This window comes from Salvia hispanica, unplaced genomic scaffold, assembly GCF_023119035.1.
Source record: "Salvia hispanica cultivar TCC Black 2014 unplaced genomic scaffold, UniMelb_Shisp_WGS_1.0 HiC_scaffold_321, whole genome shotgun sequence".
Classification (NCBI taxonomy): Eukaryota; Viridiplantae; Streptophyta; class Magnoliopsida; order Lamiales; family Lamiaceae; genus Salvia; species Salvia hispanica.
Genome location: NW_025952049.1, coordinates 108,432 through 132,377, shown reverse-complemented (window position 1 = coordinate 132,377; position 23,946 = coordinate 108,432). Strand labels below are relative to the sequence as shown.

The 23,946-nt window shown below is 33.1% G+C and overlaps 1 long non-coding RNA gene and 1 pseudogene across 1 annotated transcript; one reads left to right on the top strand and one right to left on the bottom strand.

Moving 5' to 3' along the window:
- Positions 1 to 1,521: 1,521 nt before the first annotated feature.
- Positions 1,522 to 3,133, bottom strand: LOC125198917 (annotated as a pseudogene).
- A 16,661-nt stretch (positions 3,134 to 19,794) lies between these two features.
- Positions 19,795 to 21,284, top strand: LOC125198900. The gene is made up of 2 exons (XR_007172483.1): positions 19,795 to 20,955; positions 21,042 to 21,284. It is a non-coding gene; the product is annotated as an uncharacterized LOC125198900 (long non-coding RNA).
- Positions 21,285 to 23,946: the final 2,662 nt, after the last annotated feature.

The following is a 23,946-nucleotide window of genomic DNA, read 5'->3' as shown; positions in this document are numbered from 1 at the left end:
GGCATGTTAAATTAGCACAAGATAATTAATTAAGACGGGCTTTTAAGATAAGGATATGCTATCTCAATCTTTTGGGTTGTTTGGAACTAATCTCTTCAGGCTTTAGCGCCAAGATGGGCTTTGATGGCCTAACATGAACTTATTTTATCTACTAAACAGCCAAATAACCCATATAACTCATATATCTCGGCTTTATGTAGACTACCAAACAAGCACACTTCATAGTATATCACACACTTCACTATCTCTGTTCCTTTATGTGTAGTTTGTTCTTTCGTTGTCATTGGCTGTCAGAAGAAGAATTTAAATTTCAGTGTGGTCTCCAGCCTAATGTACTGTAGCTGGCTGCTGAGATATAGGACTGCACACTAAGGCACACTTAGATATAGAGGTTTATCACCACATAGTTAATTAAGGAATCTGATGAAACCAGAGCTGGCATATCATCGCTGAAGCTTTCTTCTTCTAATATTAAAACCTTTTGTGTTAGTATCATGTGCAATTTCTTCTTCTGTCATGTTAATAGAAACCCTATGATCATTGATAGATCTGGAGACTTGACTGCTAGAATTTGTAGTATTGGACCGTCTAGTTCGTTACAGAAAACTGGGCCTTTCGGTGTGGTACTTGGGCATTTCAAGGGCAAAACAAATGAGAAAAGCAAAGACGTACAACACTTGACTGAATGAGTTTTATATGCAATTTGGTATGTATATTATTCAATTTCTTCATTCAATTCTCCCTCTGTGCTGGATGTGGTCAATCTGATGCCTATAAAGACAAATGAACCATCTGCATGTTGCTACTGTCTTATGAAGGCCAGGCAAGGATATGGAGTAAAGATGGTAAGACTTCCTCATAATGTCATTTTCTAAAGCTTCATGCTTCTTGAAGCTTGATCGATCTACTGTGATAATTTTGAATCATGTGAACAAAACGATTGTCTAAGTGGTAAAGTTGTGAGTAGAGATAACTCTTTTACTAGTAGTATTTTTACAATTTGTATGTTTTTCACTATGTTTAAAGTTGGATGGAAAGTTCATTGCCGCTTAATGCATATTTTAGAACTGTATATTTTGAGCTCAAATGATGATTAGGGCCCTCTTCGTTTCACATGTGCGTGATGTAGCGTGCTTTCTTTTCTTCCAGGGAACTGATCAGTAGTCAGTACACTAAATAAACATAAAAGGAGATTTTCTTCTTAGTGGAAGTGTTGATAAAACAGCAATTGTGTGGGATATTAATTGGACACAGCAATTCGAATTTCACTAAGCTGCTTTTGTATCGTGTTGTCTGCTGTTCTGCAGAAGAAACCAATTTTGGGGAACTTTTGTTTTCTGACTTGTATCATCATTTGATTATATATTTGCTTGCATAAAAGAAACACTTTTTAAAGAAGAAATTCACGTCAATTATTGTCATGCACATAATGTGGCCTGTTGCATGTAGCATAAACAAAATATGTTCAAATATTTTGCTAGTATGAACTAATTTCTATACAAATTATAAACACTTAATTATTAACGTTCAAACATGTTGAAGCAATTCCACCGCCCGTGGCCTGCATCTCGCCACAAGCGGCTGAGCCTTGGGCATGGTAAGCCCCGACCCTCGGACATATCCACCGTCTCCCGATCAAGGCGCTCCCACTCAAAGCACTGAATGAGCGATGCCAGGACTAGGCCTACGACGCGCAACGCATGTTCTCACCGGGCACCCTCTCCTCCCATATCCAAACGGCATCATCACAAACGATCCTTCTTTCTTCCCATCTAAGTAAGAATCTCTCGGGCTTGAATTTCATCGCATCCTCCCACACCTTAGGATCTCTCTGTATGGCCCACGCATTCACAAGCAACATTGCCCGCTAGGCACCCTGTATCCCCCAACCGTGCAACCAGCTGCCGACTCTGCAGGACAAGCATCGCCCCACCGGACACAGGCGTAACGTCTCTTTTATGACCGCCTGTAGATAGGGCAGACGAGGGAGGTCAGAGTCATCCACGAGCGAGAATGACCGATCGACAGTCAATCTCGGCTCGCGCCTTTGTTAGCGCGTCTGGATTGTTGAGCAAGAGCGACATTGCCCATTCCATTGTTGATGCTGACGTGTCCGTGCCAGCTGTCAGCATCACCTGGTTAAAAATTAATAACAAAATCAACCATTACAAATTTGAAATTTGCAATTAAATTAGTAAATTAATTTATAATCTAAACCTGCATCATGCCTCTGATGATTTCATCATTGTAATTTTGAGGATCATTCTCTTGTAACGACAGAAGCACATCGATCAATGTTGAATTCCTCTGTTTCTCCGATTTGAAATTTCTGTGCTCTTCGATTAAATCCTGCATGAAATTATCTCTTTTCACTTGCAACGCCCTCAGCTTGTTTTCGATCTTATCCATTCCAATCCACCTCAAAATCGGCACAAAATCCCCAATATTGGTGGCGCCGCTCACTGCGAAAGTCTCGCTACGATCTCCTTGAACCTCAATTTCTCCTCCGAATTCCCCGAAACGTCGTCGTAGTATCGCTTCCCGCCGATCGTCAACATCATCACGTTCGCCATCGTCTCGAAGAAGGCCGATTTCAAATCGACCGCTCGGTATCCGTCCTCGCGCTCTCCGCCGCCGTTGAGGAGGCGGCGCACGAGGTGGAGGATTCGTCCTGCCGCACGTCGGCGAACATCTGGACACGATGAGTGGACAGAATCTCGACGGTGGCGATGCGGCGGAGGCTGCGCCAGTTGTCGCCGTAGGGGGACCACACGAGGTGGTGTAGCCGTAGCCGAGGTGCTTCCCGGCCAGCAGCCTCGGCGGTTGGCGAAGACGACGTCGTTTTTCGTGAAGCATTCCTCTGCCGCGGCGGGGAGGAGACGACGAGAACGGGGCGGGAACCGAACTGAAGGAGGAGAATTGGGCCGTATTTTTGGGAGATTTTTGCCAAGGTTTGATGAAAGGGGTTTTTTTGAAGAGATAGAGGTGGCCGATGATTGGGAGTGATAATGGCGGACTTGGGGGGAATTTTAGGGATTTTATGAGGAAAATTGGGCGAAATGCTAATAGCAATAGATACAGAAAAGATAGAAGCAGAGATACGAAGAAGATTGAGATTTCCATGTTGTGTTTCTTGATAAGATAACATTTGTTATCACCCTACATTTATATGTACTACATAATAAAAAATTTGTTACTCTCCCCACCCCTTCAAATCACATTTAAATTGAGCAATTATTTTTTTATTACGCCACATTTTATGCATTGTTTTTTACTTATGTAAAGAAAAAATAAAAACAATCAAATAAATTAAAAAGAATGGTTTTCTATTTTAAAAATATACTCCTTCTGTGAGTTATATCCTCCGATACAAGGGGAGTTTTGATCTCGCCTGTTCTAAATAGAAAGTTGGTTGAAAATGTTAGTGGAAGGTGAGTTATATTACCAAAAGTAGTATAGTATTATAAAATAAATATTCTCTCCGTCCCATAATAGTGAGATCATTTTACAATTATGATAAGTTCCATAAGAGAGTAAGATTTCTTTTTAGTAAACTCAACATATTTCTTCTTACTTACTTTATTCTATCTTCTCTGTCTCTAGCTTTTTCTTTCCTACTTTATTCTTACTTACTTAACTTACTTATCAATTTTTCTTAATCTGCATGTAAAGAAATGTTTCCACTACTATGAAATGGAGGAGTAAGAAGTTATTGGTGGACGATGAAATAACAAAATAAAAAGTTTATTGGGGAACGAATGGAGTATCATGATAGGTCGGAGATTAAAAAAAAATGTACATTTTTTAAACAAAACAAATGGAGTATCGCTATATATTTTATGTGAGCATAATCTATAAACAATGATTTTGTGAAGTCGATTTCAACCCTAGTCATTTTTGAAATGCCAAGAGACTACTCCATGTAAAGTGAGTTCTTCTGAGATTCAATATCGCTCTTTTTAGTTCTTTTATGCTAACGCAAGAAATGATCCTCTTTTGTTATCAACAAAATTGTTATCCATTGGCCACCTTGGCATAATAGTGTTTAAGAGTTAAGACATTAGTTTTAGGAGTATTTATTTTCTTTATAAATTTTAATCTAATATTTACAACTTTGTTAATATTTTCAGTTTATCAGTTTTATTTATAAATTCAATAAATGATTAAAAAATGTGATCAAGTTTTACTATTATAGCGTTAATAGTTTTATAATGAACTAAAGAGCGTTGCTAAGGATATGTGACATAGTATATCAAGTGGTAAATGTGGCGTATTAATTACGAAAATATCATAAATATATTTATTTAATTACCCCCGCCAAATTAATTAGCTGCCTAATTCTATGCATGCTAGTATTTTAGATATAAAATGGAGCAATTGAAATTGAATGATGGTTAAAGTTAGCTACAAATTGTGCAAGTACTGTTGGCGAAAATTGCATGTTCACAAAATAATTTGGAAAAGCTATACAACCATATATATTATGTACAACCATAAATAGTTTAATGAAAAAAATGTTTATTTAAAAAACCCGATTCATCCGCCAATTTACTTTTATACCCTTTTGTTTTTTTTGTGGAAATTGGCCTCATCTTTTCTTCGCTCTAATATTGTTTTATTGTTTTACTTTCATCTTTTCCCTCTCATCTACTATTTCCTTTTCATGAGTTCGCGCCTTTGTTGAATTGAACGCACGTCGAATATTACAATTAAATGTTGTTTTTTTAACTAAGGTCGGAGCTTGGTCATTGTCGAATTGAGGATACAAGCTTTCATACATAACCCTTCTAATTTCAACACGCAGAGTTGGCTTATTAGCTTTTATAAGTACATATAAATACTCTTGGATTCATTATGGTGCTAAGCTTATTATGTTTTTGTAAACAGTATAGATCCAAACAGTATAGAAATTTCTTTTTTGTTCGGTATTTTAATTTTCTTCGACCCCACCATTAGCTGCTTCACCCCAAATTTTAAACCCGGAGTTCTGTTAACTGAGTAACGAGAAAGAAATCGACATTGGAGTTTAGATATAAAAAGGAGAGAGAATATATTACAATTAGTAAATGGAAGTTGAGGAAGACGATGGGTCGGTATAAATGATGGGACAATTTTAGTGGGATGGGGCCTACTTGAGCACGGTACATTTTTTAACTTTGCTGGGATAGAAATGAAGTATATCCGAGTTTCATATTTATTTGAAAAATACTCCTATGATAATTTTATTTCTAAGCTATCAAACGTGATTAATATATATTCTGAATTGTATTATGATAAAACATAATTGAATCTAAATTTTAAATTTGTACAGTATAATATTAAATTAAATTAAATTAAATTAAATAATTGTTAGAATAGTTAGAGCTTCCAAATTAAAATATAGTATTAGCAACTGAAAAATTATATTGTATTCGAGTCAAAACTGAAAATAAGATTAGAAAATTAATTGAATAATATCTTAAATTTTTAGTGGTACATAGAGGGGTTTGTTCCGATTAAAAAATTATAATAATGTTTGTTTAAATAACTTTTAATGTGCTTAATTCTACTATCATGAAATTAAACAGATTAAATTGTAAATTATTCTCATTCAACGGTTTTATTTGTAAAAGTAATCTCAATTACATTAGTGTTTGATCAAATAATTTTTTAAATATGCTTAAGATCTAATATCATAAAAATAGATGTCATTCAAACTATCTGGTTTATATAAAAATTCTAATGGTGTTTGATTAAATAAATTGTAATTGTGGTTATGGATCTAAGGTTAAATGACAACCACTATAAAGTGGACACCGTCATCACTTATACAGAATATTATAAAGCTACACATCAATATTACAAACACTACACAACAATCTATAGATTATGTATAGTGTGTCGGATATTCGAAAAAAAAAATTGTTGTATAAAGAAAACAAATTGCTGCCAGTTTCAGATTTTTTGGGACGTGGGTTATTATATTTAGATACAAATAATTGTAAAATGATGGTAGGTATTTTTTTAAAGGTATGACCTAACATTCCCTATGATCTAATATTACAATATAGATAGATCAATTAGTAAATTAATTTCATACAACTACTTTATTTGTAAAAGAAATTCCAATGACATTAGTATTTATTAAATTAACTAGATTTTCAATGTGCTTAAGATTTATCACAAAAAATAGATAAATCAAGTCAAGATTAATATTGAAAAATATATAGATCAACTAGTAAATTATTTTCATCTAACTATTATTAAAAAATCTTAATGATATTAACTATACTAAATTATTTTCATCAATGGCTCAAATGAATATTAATATTCATTTGTTGATTGTATATATCAATTAAATCACAACCAAAATATCTCAATATTTTGAGTAGATTTCAGATTAATAAAACTATATTAATCTAAACTAAACTGAATTGTTAAATTGAATCTAAAATTCAACTTAATTGTTCAATTATATTTAAGTTGTATTGAATTTAAAATTAGAGTAAATGTTTAATTATTCATTGAATAGTTCAATTCAAATTATATCAAAATCCTTCTGTTGGATTTAATTGAAACCAATATTAATCTGATTACTTGAATTGAATCAAATATCAAAGCATTTACAATCATTCAATTGAATCTAAGATTAATTGAATTAAAAATGAGTCCATGTTAGAATGGATTGTTAAATTGCTAAACTACAACTTAACAGTTAATTTGAATCTATTATGAATGTAAACTCAATTGAATCGGTCGATTGAATATGAAAAACTAGTTTATATTTTCCAATTGAATTTAGCACTCAATTAAATCTAAAACTTAAAATCATTAAGACAAGAAGAATTATTAAGTTTAACAAATGAATTCAACATATACTTAAATTGTTCAAATGAATATAAGACTAATTGAAAGCATAAATACTCATTTCGATCTAATTAAAATTCAATTAAATTGTTCAAATTTTGATTCAATTTAATATAAGAATAATTGAAATCTCGGATGATTCAATTGAATATAAGTATCAATCATATTATTTAATATAATCATTTTTAAATTGAAATATCGGGATGATTCAATTGAATATAAGTATCAATCATATTATTTAATATAATCATTTTAAAATTAATATCTCAGATGATTCAATTGAATATAAGTATCAATCATATTGTTTATATAATAATTTTTAAATTCCGATAAATAATCAAGATCCTAAATTTAATACCTCAATTAAATTGTAATATGACTCATTTTTCTTTTCCTTAATGCCATTTGGGTTATACATCATTCGACAAGTACTACCTTATGCTTAAAATTAGTTGAAGTGAATGATTAGAATTTAGGTTATACTACGCTACTTTTGAAATGAATCAATTAGAATAAAAATTTATATAATGAATCAAGTACTTTGGAATGAATCAATTAGAAGAAAAAAATGGAAAACAGTAAAATGGAAAAGTTTTCTCAAAATTCTCATACGGTGGTACTATTATTTCAAAATATTGTGGTTATATTAAAAATTTGTGTATTAAAATTTATTGTTATTGGAACTGTAACATCTGATTAATGCACAACTTTAATTTAAATTTGAAGAGTAAGAAGAGAGGAATTTTGATTCAAAAATGAAAATTGAGGCTGAGGGTTAATAAAGTCATTTTATTTGTCCACTAACTATAATGAATATTATAATAATATAATTAATGCTTTAATTTACTAATATAACCTTGTGTGGTTGTACATAATGTGGTCGTTTAACATCACTCAATTTCAATATTACGTACTTCTGTGATTTACTACACCATACTTTACTAGTTTTTTAAAGATTGATTTATTTTTAGGTTAAAGACTAAACCCACTTAAATATGCCAAATTCATGTTATATGGAGTATACCATAAGTGTGGATATATTGTCACACTATTTATGGGCATGCATGCTACGAACATTAGTTTGGGCTCAATGGACTCGGATTGAGTACCACAAAATAAAGGACTATAGACGTGTTACAGGCACGGTTAATATAAGATTTAGGAATTAATGCATGTGTGCACAATCACGAATAAAGTTTTGAGTTATCGGCCTATTCGATTACGGGTTATTCGAATTATAATTTTTTAAGATATAAGTTATCGATTCTAACTCTAAATTTTCAAGTTTTGGGTTAATTTGACAGGCCAACCACGCTCAAAAAAATCATTATCTATCTATACATATATAAAAGCGAGTTTTAAAGGAGTTTTACTTTTAATTGCAAATAATTCTAAGTTTTGGATTGTATTGTAAAATTTAGATATTTTGATTGGCCTACCAAAAATTAATTCAATTACTGTCACAATTCACTAATTATAAACATCATTTAAATCAATTCAATCTCATATACTCCATTGTTCCATAAATAATGAAGCTTTAATTTAGACTCTTTAAAAAAATAATTATAAATAGTTAAAATGGAGAAAAAATAAAGTATGAGAAAGAATATTATAGATACGACTCTTCTCTACATTATTCTTTCTCTTACTTTACTTTTTTCTCTACTTTAATTATTTATAATTATTTTTCAAAATGAGTCGAATGAAATTCTGATCTATGGAACAAGGGTACTAATTATATTTCATCGCATAAATAGAATAGGTGGTTACACTAATTAGAGTGATAAATGTGGCATGCAAGTTTCCTTCATAAAGGTTTATAAATTTTTGGCACTTACATATGTTTAATAATTGTGATTTAATCTCAATATCTATACATATATAAAAGTTTTCTAGAAACTTAGTAAATGTCATTGTAATTAATTTAAATTTATCTAGCAATAACTTTAGATCTTTACTCATAAATTTTTTGTTTTGGTTTGACCACATGTGTTCATATTGGATCGGACTTGGATTAAGGCCGAAAGTCTCCCAAGAAGTGGTGGGGTTTAATTAATCTAACGACAACTGAATTAATTATTTGTACATCTAGAGATATAATAAATTGTTTATATATTTTCTAGAATAAATGATGGACTTTGAATATTTTAATTAATGAAAGAAAAGGGGTAAAACAAAGCAACGCTGGCAATTTTTTTATCGAACACGAATCTGTACGAAGTTAACCTGATACGGACACGTACGTTTAGGGTTTGGGACCTTATAAGGTCGGGTTTCGGGACGAGTTAGACTCAGATTTCTTATGTCCCGTGCATAGCATTGGTAATACATGGTTCATTTATTTTATTTCATTTTACTCCATTTACAGTTTTTTTGTCCATCTCTTTTTTATGTGCTTCACTATCATAAACTAAAGTTGTAGACATCGTTTGCCGAATATGAAATGTTTCATTTAAAGTGAGGTGGGAGAAGTGCAATTTTTCTTTTTGTTATTGTTTATAATGTTATTAATTGTATATAATATTATGAATACTAAATGTAATTAACAAATATTCTTAATCATAAATCTCATTATATTTTTATCATCCTCTTTTTTAATCTATTTACCTTAAAAATTTTCTTTATTTGAAAATCGTTTGTCACTGCGATAGATAGCTTGATAACACTAGTATCTATAATATGCGACTACATATACAAACTAGTGTTATTTCAACTTGAAATAAATATGTATCCCATTGAGTGATGATAATACAATTTTTTTCTAAATAATAATAATTTTATTATTTTTATATATAATGTTTTATGATAAATATAAAGAAATAAAATAATAATTAGTCAATATATTCATATACAATTGAAAAACAATTATATAGTATTAATCTATAGAGATTTAAAAAATCACTAATAAAAATCATAATCTAATTAATGAGAATTAATTCAGTTCAGATCAACCCTATGGGATTCAGGTTTACTCCGGGCCAACCCTATCACATTGCGGGCTATTCGGTTAGGCTAATTCAGGTTGTGGTTTTTTCTTTGAGCTATAAATATGTAACTCTTAATTCAACAACTCGTGTGTGTGTCATTTAATGTGATTTATTGTTGTTGCTTGGTCTGCTTTCATTTGTGCTTAGTGAGGGTGTTCCACAACTATTTCAAGTTTTGTATTTTACATGGTAGCATGTATGTGAAAAACAAATTAATCAACTTGAACTATTGAAATTGTTAGGTTATCAAACTAGTGTTGGATAATAATAGTTGGATATGTTATTTTGATTATGTTTTTAGTTTGTAGATCATAATTGAGTTAACTAAAAGCCTTTAATCATTTTCAATAAATGAAATCTAGAATGAAATTGGAAGTCAAATCCAATGAATTGAACAATCAATAAATTCTCGTTTTTCAATTCTTAACTGGGTAAAGTCTCAAGAGTAGATAAGTGGGCAAACCCATCCACAATAAAACGTTTTGCGTTGGTCTGATGAAGTAATTGTTGAGGATTAGTCATAACTAGTATCACCACCCATGTGTGATGCACTGACCCATTTTCTTTTATTTAAACTTATTTTATCTGTAAAATGATTTTATAAATTTATAAAAATATCATTATATGAAATCGAAATCATAAGTGTATAAAATAAAAAAACAATTATTAAAAAATATAAAATCAAACAAAGAAAAAAAATAACACGTATACTGAATGAGAAACAATATTATTATTTCAAGTTCTAAAATGACAAATTTATAAAATAGCAATTTATTGTACCAATAAAAACTCATATAACTAAATAAGTTTATAAACCAAAAAATGCACACAAATCACATATCATTTAAATCACTTTTAGATCTATACTACAAAAGATCAATCACAAACACATGTCAATAAAAATAATGTATAAATATATATTAAAAGATAGTCAAATCGATCAAAATCATCAACAAAAATACAGGCAAAATAGCATGGAATATACAACCGATATTAATATGCATGCATTTAGCGGAAAAAAAAAAAAAATTAGTTGCATACCCTAATAGTATATCCCATCGCCTACTTCCCATGTATGCTACCACCCATACCACATCCAAGAAAGACAAATGAATAAGAGTGCCATCAACCTAATATTCATGCAAGCTCTTGAAAAAAATTATACGATTGGACATTACAATATGTGAGACAGAGGTGAATCCATATCTCAATGCTTTCACCACTAACCTTTGTAATCCCGGCCTCCTGGATAGCTACTAACACAATTTGTATTTCTTGGTCTTACCGGAACCTCAAGGTTCATGACAAGAAGGCGGTTGTTTTTGCTTCTCCAGAGCAGCATAAACAACACGATTGATGATCAAACATTAAGAGTAGCAATATTAAAAGAAAAATCTCTTTACAAATTCCGAAGTTAATAGGTTAGTGGATAAGTGGTCATGAATGTCATTAGTGGGTATTTAATCATGAAAAAAATGAAGATTTATAGTATTAATATTTCATTTAAGTTACATAATCTAATATTTAAATTTAATACTCCTGTTCGCTTTAGCAGCCCGATGACTTTTACGCCATCTTTTTGTAAAAATGATAAAAAATAGTTAAAGTGGTGAAATGGTAAAGTAAGAGAGCACTAATGTAGATAAGACTCTTCTTATATTATTCTCTCTCTTAATTTACCATTTCTCATCTTTAACTATTTTTTTTTTTTTTACAAAAAGAGAGCGTAAAAGTCAAACGGAGCTAATAAAGTGAGACGGAGGGAGTAATATGGGAAGTATATTAAAAAAATGTTTTTATATTATTAATAGCATTTATGTAATTATTCTCAAAACTCTTCTTTATATATTTACATATAGATATCAATTGATTTAAAGATAATTTAGACCATTCATGTATTATTTTAGGGAAACGTGGAGGTATAATTTCACTACAAAAAAAAATCGTTAAATAGTGGCGGAAATACCCGCCACTAAATGCTATTTCCTAAATGGAGTTAGTGGCGGATTGGGGTTGAACAGACGCGGCAATATAAGCGCCTAAAATAAAAAAGGGAAAAAATTTTCCCACTAAATTTTAGCGACGGATTACTCACGGAATAAAGTTCCAGAGAAATTCCCCAAGAAATTTTTAAATAGTGCGGATTTCGGGCCATTATTAGTGGCGGAATTTGTTTCCGCCAGTTTCGTTTGTTGATCCTGCCTACCGCTTGTTTCCTTGAAATTTCCTCACAAAATTACATTGGGAAAAATCCGCCATATTTTTTTTTGTTTTGGTTATATTTATTTTATTATTTATCCACCCTTTCGATAATTTTTCAACAAATCAATACATTTTTCATAGTAAAAATAACAATAGTTACCCGAATGCTCATTTATTACTTAACACCACGTTTAATACTATTGAGCAAATGTGCAAATTCTAAAACTTAATTAATAACAAAATAGTGATGCATGTTCCTTCTCATGGCTTGTTTTTCTAGTCTCAAGAACTTTGTCTCTTTCTTAGTCTCATGAACTTTGTCTCATTTCTTTCCAAATCTTGGATGAAACTATCCTTCATCTTTGAGCCACCTCTTGAAGCCACACACATATCCCAAAAGAATTAAAACCAGGGTTAAATCAAGTAATGCTTATTTCTGAAAATAATTCAAGTAGCTAATCCAACTAACCTCCTTTTAGCATCATGTAGAATATTCATCATTAGGTTGAAATGATTGACTGTGGAATGTTGTTGGCTCACCAACAAATCCTTTCGCATCTTGATCACATCCTTCCAACTTATTCTACGCTCACGCTCTTCATTGAGATTTTGTTGCTCTCACTTTTCCACTTGGCATCATGTTGTTGATTGCTAGGCAGAGGCCCGAAATTCTTACTAAGAGCATTGGTCCAAAGGGCTCTGTTTCCAACATCCGCTTCTTGTTAAGGCGGCCTCCCATGACTTGATTGACATATATATCATTTAGATTGGCTCCTTCACCTTTTGTAGCCGCAATCTCTTTTACCTTGGCCTATGAAATGAAAATAACAATAAATATTATATGAAAATAATTTAATCGCATATAAACATGTAAATAAACTTACATCTATCTCTTGCCTCCTTAGATGTATATTTTCCATTCTTGAAGTGTAGTGTCGGTAGGCGTCATACATACAATCCCCAAAAGAGAGCCCCTTTTTATTTCCCCGTTTGTCAAAGATAATAAAACAAATATTAATATAAATAATGAATTTGAGTTATTTACAGGCATTTCTTTTTTTCCCGAGTTTTTAGGGAAACAAAATTGGCCCCCATTTTTTATAGCCGGCGGGTCCACCTTTCGAAATCTCGTCCGGGCGAGTTCCCCATTTGATCATCTTTCCCATGGGCCCCTTCCCACTTTTCTTTTTAAAAAATCTGACCCTTTTTCAATTTTTAAGGGGTTGAGATGGGGAGTTTTCTTTGCCTCACGCCCAAAGTGGACATCTTGTTCCCTGAAGGAAAAAATATTTCTATGGGAAAATTAAACATTATAAAATTATTTTTTCTAACAAAATTTTATCTTTTAAAACCAATATTTACTTAAATTTTTAAAAGTTCTATCCGATGTCTTCCCTGTAATTTCCCAGTTAAACCCAATGTCGTTTAATGTTTTATAAAAGTTTATCCAGACATTTTAGGATGGATAAGAATCCCCTATAAAACCCAAATAATATCGATTAGTTAAAAAAAAAAGCTTATTTAATAATGAAAAACCCAATAACTAACCGGATTTGGATCCCTTTTTAAATGCATCCTCCATTAAAAAGTTCATGATCATCAAAAAATTCTCCCCGGTGGGGTCCTCATGATCAGGGGTCCGGCCTCTTTGTTGGGAAAGATTTTCGTCGAGAGGGCTTATAATATGACCAACCCGACGATGCATATCTAAAATCTTAAAAAAATTGTTAAATTTAAAATCAAACTCAACATTTAATTAATATAAATACATAGTAAGGAATAAAAGACCTACATCATTATATTAAATTCTTCACATAAAATATTAAAACTCGAAAACGTAAATCTTATCCGAATGGAAACCTCATCATCAAAGTCGATCGCCCCCTTTGGATGAAGTATTGGGCCCCCTATTGGCAAGTTATATCCATGAGTTGACCCAAATTTTATCCCCTTTAAATGGTGGTTCTAATGGGGTAGGGGTATCCGATTGGGTTAAATTTTATCTTGCTTTAACCTTCAACTTCCCCCAAACCCCTTTTTTGATTATTTGGAAGGAGCAAAAAAACACTTGAATGGCGATTTGCTAAGATAAAGGCTATACTTGTTATTTTACGCATGGTTTATAAAAAACTTGAAGTTGTTATGAACCAATGTCCTGCACACTTGATGGATCAAACCACTCACATTTGAATAAAAGTGAATCCTCTTTAATTGGCATAGCAGATGGTCTAAGTACACATACTTCAACCAATCGCCCATAAAAATCCATCTCATCGCTGGAAAATACTTCACCTTTAATACAACCCACTATCTATAGGTGGCCCTATCGACTCTGGGAGGATACGCTGTGAAATCTATATGTCCATTAACAACATATCCTTGATATGTTGTAACCTCTAGTAAAGCCCTTCATAAAGATCTCTGATATATTTGTTCACGCTTACTGGGTGATTGATTTCTTACGCATCGCTTGAACCAATCAGCAAATTGTGTGTCAACAAAAATTCCTAAGCTCACTCGATAGTCTTGGATTTGAACATCTCATTTGATTTTCAAACAATCTATCAAAATTAAAGGAATAGTAATTTACGTATACAAATATGTATTTGAAAGCAAACATTTTAAGATATATTATTACTTACCGAGATAAGTGGTTGTGACCTCCTAATAACTGGAGTGATGTATGTGTGCGCAGATCAGACATTCTTTATCATCCATGTATCTCATAGACATTTTCCCAAGTGGGCGTCCCATTTGTTTGAAAATCGAAAGAACATCCCATCCTCGCGTAGGAATGCTACTAATGCTTTCTCCACCACAAACTCTGCGAGGTTCATTCCTAATTTTTGTGCTCACATGATCCTCAAAATAATACGAACAAAATGTAGAAATTTCTTCTACTAAATAAGCATTGCATATGGATCCTTCAACTCGAGCTTTGTTCTTAACATTGTTTTTCAACCTTCTAAGATACCTATTTACGTAAAGAAATAAAAATTAATTATATTATATCATATTTTAATTTATCTAAATAATACCAATTTATACCTTTCAAATGGATACATCCATCGAAATTGAACAGCCCCGTGTGCGCCTTCATCTACCAAGTGAACCGGTAAGTGCTCCATTGAGTCAAAGAAACTAGGTGGGAAGATACGCTCTCAAGATTACACAAAATTATTGGAATAGTATCACTTAGCCTACACATATCTTCAATTCTTATCCTCTCGGGAGGTCAAGTCCTTGAAAATAAACATGTAACTGTGATAGCCTCTCCAAACATGTTGAGGAAGAAGTTCACGAAATGCAACAGGTAGTATGCGTTGCATGAAAACATGACAATCGTGACTTTTCATTCAAACATCTTCGAGCCTCAAATCAACACATCTACCCATATTGGACACATACTCCGTCTGGAAACTTAAGACCTTTGACCCATTCACATAAACCCTTTTTTCGTAATTGTCTAGGGTGTATTTCTAAGCTTTTGGAAACTTCTGCCTAGCCATCTCATTACGCTTTAATTCAGTCTTGCACAATACCGATTCAACTCTTCTCTTGACTTTGTTGTATCCTTAGTCTTCCCTTGAACATTAAGAACAAAGATTGAATACATTATCAAAAACGTTCTTTTCAATATGCATCACATCTAAATTATGTCGAATTAGTAGTTCCTTCAAAGATGGAGATCCTAAAAGATGGTGCTTCTTTTCCTCCATCCAGATCTAGCACGATTTATGCATAATCTTATTCATGTCATTGTAGTCATCCATCACTCTTACTAGTCCCAATGTATCTATTCCATTCAAGATTTCTTCACTCCGACTCGTTTCTCAAGTGTCAACTAAGACCATCTTGTTTTTTCGAAAAGCTTTTTTGTTTTTTCTAAATGGATGATTAGCGTAGAAACTTCCGATGGTTTCCAAACCATGATTGTTTTCCACTTTCTCTAGTGTAAATGCATCCGTGTTATCCATGCAATGAGGATGGCTGACCCCACAGCGTCTTACATCCACAACATGGAATATGCCGGAAAGTCGCTTATGGTCCACATTAAGATTGCCTCGCATTTGAAAATTCCCCGTCAATGAAATGTCATAGGTAGGCACACCCACTTCCCACAACAGTCAATTCTTCTATTAATGGCCGTGGTAAAACATCCAGCTTATCTTCTGGACACGTGGTCCGTGAACTAACACCGTGAGAAACATGAAATGTTCCTTCAAGGTAAGCAAAGCCAAGGATAAGATTTGTAAGGTGTTATAATAACCGGCCATGAAGAGTATTGTTTTCCGGACAATAAAAGGTTGAAACCACGCTGAAAGGCCTAGTCGCACATTACGACACTCACGCAAATTCAAAGAAATATGTTATTGACGTGTTTCCATCACTGGGAATTCAGCAGGTGGCGCATAACTCCATCATCGGGTGATGAAGCATGCCAACGATTTCTCCCGCCGTGGCGCTTGATGCATACACCTTGTACTAGGAATCAAAAAAAAATAGTACATCTTCCCTTCTAAAGCTTTTTTTTTCCTCTTTGTAGAATCAACTTTTTGGTTTTTGGGGACTCCCACAATATCTACATTTGTCTAACTTTATGTGAAAAAAATCATACAATTATTTCAAAAATCCAAGGGGTAACCCATGCCCCAAAAACTTTTTCGTTTACAAAATATTTTGGAAATTGTCATCGCGAAACCCTCTTTATCAATTCCAACCGATCTGCCCTCCCCGGGCCGATAACCCCCTTCAAACTCTTTACGGACCACATATGAAAACCGTGAACTTCTACAACCAGGCCCAACTCAATCAAAGATTTAACATATCATAAAGTCGTTGTCCTGGATTTGGTGGTCTTCCATTTACCAAGTTATTTTGGGCCCAAACCTTTTCTAATACCATCGATATATGCAGGGCTTATAATCTATTTCCATAGCCAAGCCCTATAAAATTTTGATGTTTCACCTTGAAACCTCCAATTGGTAATTATTTAAAAAAACCCAACTTGAAATGGGAAAAAATTTTTGGGTTTGTTTTTAATAACTTGTTATCACATTTTCTTGGACTTTTTATTTTTTTGCCATGTAGGGGACCACTTAAATGTAATGAAATTTTCCTTAAAAAGGGATTAAATTCACCGTTAAAGAACCGCCTATACATCCACTACATTTCTCTCATTGTTATAAATCCTAATTAATAATTCCCCCAAACGGGGTAATAGTTGTCTCTAGATACCATATTAAAAATCTACTAACTAGCTAAAATATTTAAACACATAATTTAGAGCTTAAGAGATAATTAAACAAATATAACATCAACCAATAACATCACCCCACTTCTCGACATAAGGTCGGGGGCCCAAGGCCCCCCAAGCCCCCACCAACTAAACAATATATATATAATTATATATACATGATTTAAAAAGCTTCAAGATTTTTCAACATCAATAATTTTTAACCCGACCCGGGTGTTTTTCCAAGAAATCCCCCCAAAACTTTTTCAAGCCAAAATCAAATTAAAAAATTTTTCTCTAAACTTTTGGGGATGAAATCCCAATAGACAACCTATAATTCATCATTAAATTAGTTTATTCAATGTAAAACCGGAAATGCATATTTTGGGGAATTTTAAACCCTTTATATGCTATATAAGTTCATGAAAACACATAAAAGAAAAAAAATTTAAATTTTTTGTATCATTCTAACAAGGCAAAAAAATTAAAAACAGAAAAAATCCACTAACCATTTCCATAGAAAAAAAGGGACTCCTATTTTTTTTTTAAATTTCAATCATAAAAAATATACAAGACAAAAAACTTCAAAGACATTAAACTAGTACATATATGTAACCTAAAGAATGAAATAAATAATAAGCATGGTTATAATTTGAAGGTTTATTTTAACTCGAATAAACGAATGAATTTAATTTAAAGTCTTGTAGTTACTTCAACATAATAAAAATGAGTAAGTATTGTAAAAAGATACTATTATTCCTTATAAAATTGTTGAAGCAATAAAGCATTTCATGTCTCCCCCTATACTTACATAGCTGTCACGAGAATTCCTCCTACAAATTTTTTTTAAAACATAAAAGTCTAGTAGTACCTGTTATCTAGGTGAAATAATACTTAATATTAAAATACTACCTAGTACTCGATACTAGTATTATAATACTACCTATACTCAATACTCCTATAATGCTAGTGCCTATTACTCAATACTCCTGCCATGGTTGTTTTTTATGCATTTTCTTCACTTTTTCATGGGTTCATGCATATTAGAATGGTTTCACCATCTCAGCAGCCACTTAGAAACCCCTAGTATAAATTAGTTTAAAACTTAAAAGTACAAGTAGAATGGTTTCACGATTAGAAGCCCTTTATGCCACAACTACGAAGATGGTATCACTACTACCACGAAACTCTTAGTTCACTATGCCATGACAAAGTCGTATAACTTTGCTTACACAGTGTAGCAAGCTTTGTTGTTGATGGTGAAGCGGCGACGCGAACGTCGGCGGGCATAGGAAGCACACAAGGAGAATTCGCACAAGAGTAATAAAATGAAATGCGTAAGTTAAGTGTGCCCAATTAATTTAATTTTAATTAAGAGTCCAAAGCTGTCACAACCACAACTCCTAGTCTAGTAGCGTAGCTATTTCGTGACTAAACAATTCTCATAATCAAGGGACAACATAAAAAGGATGAAATCACTCAAATAAAAAGTATCAAAGGCATATGGGTACGTAGTCAAAACGTGATCATAGTAACAAGACTAAGTTCAAAGCTTCTAAGACATAATTCTAAGTTTTGCGAAGGAAGAGTCCAAGACAAAATAAACGTATGAAGACATGCTACTTTGGCTATCTAACTACTTATTTAATATGCTTGTCCAACACCTTCGCCTCGTCACGTTCAACACGACATTTGAAAATAACATGCAAGGGAGTATTTGATATACTACGGTGGGCCATTCCCAAAAAATGGTTCTATCTTTAATTGTCGATGCCACGGGTAATCATAAAACAAAACATGGCATGACAACATACTTGAGCAAAGAATCACATTTTCATACTAAAAACACGTTTTAAAAGAATGCCCACCTCAAAAGCTAAAGCTCCTTCTGAAATTTCCTTAACTTGGTCTTAGATGACGTTCGAAGACGTCCCTTTAGGAAATAAAATGATACTTAATTAGATTTTGAGATATCCATTAAGCTTAAACATGAATGCATCCTAAGTGCGATGATCATTTTATTCTTTCTCTAAATTTTCTAGAAGAGTTCTAAAATTCTTGAGTATTAATTAAATCAGTAGATTTAATTAAATTAGAAAAATTATTCACTTAACTAGAGGGTGCTACCTCCCATGCCATTTATTTAAACATACTAAAATAAGCTCGAGGTCTATTCATTGTTAGCGTATTGTAGTCTCTTAAAATTAATTATTTGAGCACTCGTACTAAAATTCCGGAAGAAAAACGACTTATCCTCGTGGAGATAAAATGCGGGCTATTAATTAAATTCTTAGCCTATTCTTTTATTTTAATTGATGGCCCAACTCCATAATTAAACTCTATAGCAACCCAATTCTCTATTTAATTTCTTAGCCCATACTTTTAAATTTTCTTTACAAGGGCACAACTTAAAACTTATATCACTAGCCCATCCTTTTAGTTACTAGAGGCCCAACAACTAAAAAAAAAAAGATGAAGCCCACTACTGTCTTCCCTAATCTATCGGCCCTTCTCTCTCTCATTTTCACAAAATTCCCAAATCCATCACAAAACCTAATCCAACTCTCTCTCTTCTCTCTGGCGGAAATCGCCGCCATCCGCCACCGCCGCCTCGCGGTCGCCGCTCGTCCTCGGCTGTCCGACGAGCAGGGCTGCCGCCTACTGCGTCGCCGGAGCGACACCGGCTCCGCCTCCCTTCTCCGATTCGCACACTTTCCCCAAATTCGTATATTTCCTAAATTGAAGAAGCGAGCAGCGTCTACTCCCTCCTCTCGTTTCGTTCTTCCCCGGTGAAGTTGCCGACAAGGGAAAGGCGTCGCCTTTCTTCTTCCGTCTCTTTCTCCGTCGCGCGTGGAAGTTCCGGGGTCGCCATCGCGCCTACGCCGTCAGCCTCGGCGAGCAGCGCCGCTTGTCTCCGCCGTTGGCCTCACGCCGGCGTTTTCTCCATGCCGGGCAGTCCGTCGTCTAAGATAAGTCCCTTTCCCCTAACCCCTTTAATTATTCCGTAAATCTGGAGTTCTCGGTTGATGCTCGATTCAACATCTTGGGTGTTCTTAGTCACTAGGATGAGCTTAATATTTTGCAATTAGTCATTGGCTTTGATGCAAAAGATCACTAATTATGAAGCTTAGGGCAGCAACTAAATTGATGAGGCCTTGATGTCTTAACTTGCACATGAGACCTACTGTGCTGATATTGCTAAGTTCGCATTTTGATTCTTGAGCATCTATGGTTCTAAGTTCTTGACTATCTATTGGGGTTGGTTTATATGATGTAAAGCATGATGTTGGGTGTTGAGGCAATTACCTATTGAAGCTGCGGCTGCTTTGAGAATTCAGCTCTTAAAACCTCATCTTTCTTCCACTCAAACTTGCTGTGTTGCTGGAAAAATTTGAAGGTGTGTAGGAGAGTGTTCAAGGGTGGTGTGGAGGGGAATTTATAGCAGAATGTGTACTCGTGAGAATTTAATGGAGCTGTTGTATTACTTGTTCTCTTCTTGCAGCAAATCCTTCTTTTTAAGATCTTCACTAAGCTTTTAATTAATACATTCGTCTCTTTCTTGAAGCACAAGTACTCCCTTCATAATATCACTTGTTTGGACATGTAGGGGTGCAGGTGGTTGCTTGATTCAGGCAGATTTGGTGCAGCTGCCATTTTGGGATCATTTTGACTTCCTTTGATAAAGTGAGGATGCCTTCTTCCCTTGCTTGGTTTGATGTTGAAAAAAATATACCTTACAATATTTATTTGTTTTTGTCTATACATTGCAGGTTGTACCCATAGGAGAAAGAGTTATTGGGCTGTTATTGGGCTGACCTTCGGGCCGACGGGCCAAACTCTCGGGCTGCGCAAGGTGTGGCTCGGGCTTAAGAAGAGAGGCCCAACATTTGCATATTTGTATTCTTTAAATTCTTTCTCATCAACACGTGTGTAAATTATTTTGTAACTAGAGAGTAGCTTGATGTGTATTCGAACTTTCTGGATCAGCAAAGTAACCTCGTATTCTTTCTTGACGTTTATTATATTTAATTTAATACATATATACGAATTTATTTTAGCCTAATAGACAACCTTCAAATTAGCAAACAAGCAAAGTCATCGACTAATATTTCTAATTCGAAAGTAATTTGAAGTAACAAACATTTCTAGTTCGACATTAAACTTGAAGAAAAAAGGTAATAAAATAGTGGGTATTACAAAAACTGTGGCGGAACATAAACCGCCACTATAGCAGTGGCGGAAAATCCGCAACTAAATTTTATTTTTATAATATATTGTATATTTTATTAAATAAATTATTCGTAGTGGCGGAATTAATCCGCCACAACTGTGGGCATATTAAAATCCGCCACTGATCCGTGGGAATTCCGCCACTAACATTTCCAGCGGAAAATCCGCCACTATTCCGCCAGTATTACCGGCGGAATATTTCCGCCGCTGATTTCCGCCACTAATTGGCGATTTTTTTTAGTGTCTGAAACTCTCTTTTAACAGGGTTTTATTCTTTTTTTAAAAAAAAGGTTAAAGTTTTCACCATTTAAATGACCCCAAATGAACATGTTCAAATAATTTATTTCTAAAATACGTTTGTCGTTATAACTTACTATTAGTAAATACATATTGCTTTTCTCGGTTGGAAATAAGTCTTTATCACTTTCAAACTCCGAAAATTTTAAATATTTAAAATAAAATGACAATGATAGGGATTACACATTCTCCTCAACAATCAACACTGGCATATATTTTCCTATTTAGCATATCTTTGATTATTTTCTATATTTTTGGTAAGCTTTTATTTAATTATCTATCTTGACTAACAAGATAAGTTTCAGGGTTTAGAATTCTATAAATAATAAAATTCTATGGTATTTTTCATCATTAGGGAATTATCACTTTTGCTAGAACTTCAATTAGGGAATTATCACTTTTGCTACGTTCAATCTTCGCGTACTCTACAAACCTCGATAGGAAACTTAACCCCTATCAGACAATTTAAGGATTTTAATCAAACATGAATTTTATGAAGAAATAAATTAGGTGGCAGTTTGGTTGGTGAATTGTGAACTAGAATTTGGTGCTCAAACTGCCCCTTGAAACACAAAGCCAACTGAATGAAGAATATACGCAACAGTAAATAGTAACAATAAGTCAATAATGATTGAAGCGAGAATAAATTATAGGTTTGAGAAATGGTAAGTTAGGTTTCAAAGACAAAACATGAGACGGTGTATTCTCATTTCTTTATCAACTAGTCTCGGTTGGTATAATAGTTGTTTGTACTATATCGGTTCGATGAGGATGGATATATCTACATGAGGATGCCAACTTGAGTGATGTAGTAGTTACTATGATTTTAACTTTATTGTCTATATTGTTGTTTGACTTTAAATTTATTTTGATTTAGGCTTTTGCTTTGTTTATGTTGTTGGTGTTGCTTTATTTTGCCGTTAAATGTTTTGCTCCTCACTTTGATGGTTTGATCGTTTTCTCAAAAATAAAAAATACACGGGTTCTTTTTGGCTATATGTATATCATGCTTGTTACAAAATCATGTTTTTGGTTAACCATTTTCCAGAAGCTCGAAATATAAAATTATTCGGACTTGATATGCATAATTCGATACGAAGTTCGATACTAAAAGATAGGATTACATAGTATAAGACTATTATTTATACATATAAAAGCCATCTAGAAGAATTTCTTGATTCCATGAAGTGAAGAAAAGTTGAAGTGGTTCAATATTCGAACATTACCAAGACAAAAGCAAAGAATTTTAAGAATATAGAAGAAATTTACACACTTTCTAGAAAACGTAATTGACTCTAGTTAGACCACGACCACCATTTTTATTAGGGCTGGGGAAAAATACGAAAAAAAATGATATATCACTCGTATTGTATCGAAAAATATCGAAAAATTATCGAATTTTTTATATATTGAAATTTTCGATGCGATCGATATCGTATCGTAAGTTTTACGATCGATACGATATAAATTTCCTTATATCGCGATATATCGTTTTATATCGAAAATACGATATATTTGAAAATTTTCGATATATCGATATTTTTGTATATATCGATATTTACGATATATCGAATTTGATTCGATATATCGAAATATCGATCGATACGATATGAAATTTTTATATCGAAAGTTCGATATATCGAAACTTTCGATACGATAATGATATGAAATTATTTCATATCGATATTTTAGATCTGATACGATCGCGTTTTTCGATATTCGACCCACCCTAATTTTCATTTGTCACCTTAAATTTTAGAAACCGATTATACATACTAGTAATAGTAATTTTGTGTACGTCATGAATTATTTATGAGTATTTCACAGATTAAAGTTATTTGGCGTAATACCTAGATTATTGCATGATTACTTGATAAACATTATATTTAATTTGCATAAAAATAATTTAAATACCGATAAACTTAAAATATAAGAGATTTAGTTGGCAGCTAAAATAACGTAATGAGTCTTTGTCTTTTCCTTAGTCAACATAGGTGGCTTCGACTTTTATTTATCTTTGCTTATTGTATGGGTAAGCAAGATCACATTTTTCTAGCGTATTTAAGTGATAATTTAGTGCTCCACAGTCCACTCCATTCATAACGCAAGTCTTTTTGGCACTTCTCGTATGTATATTTTTCCATCATT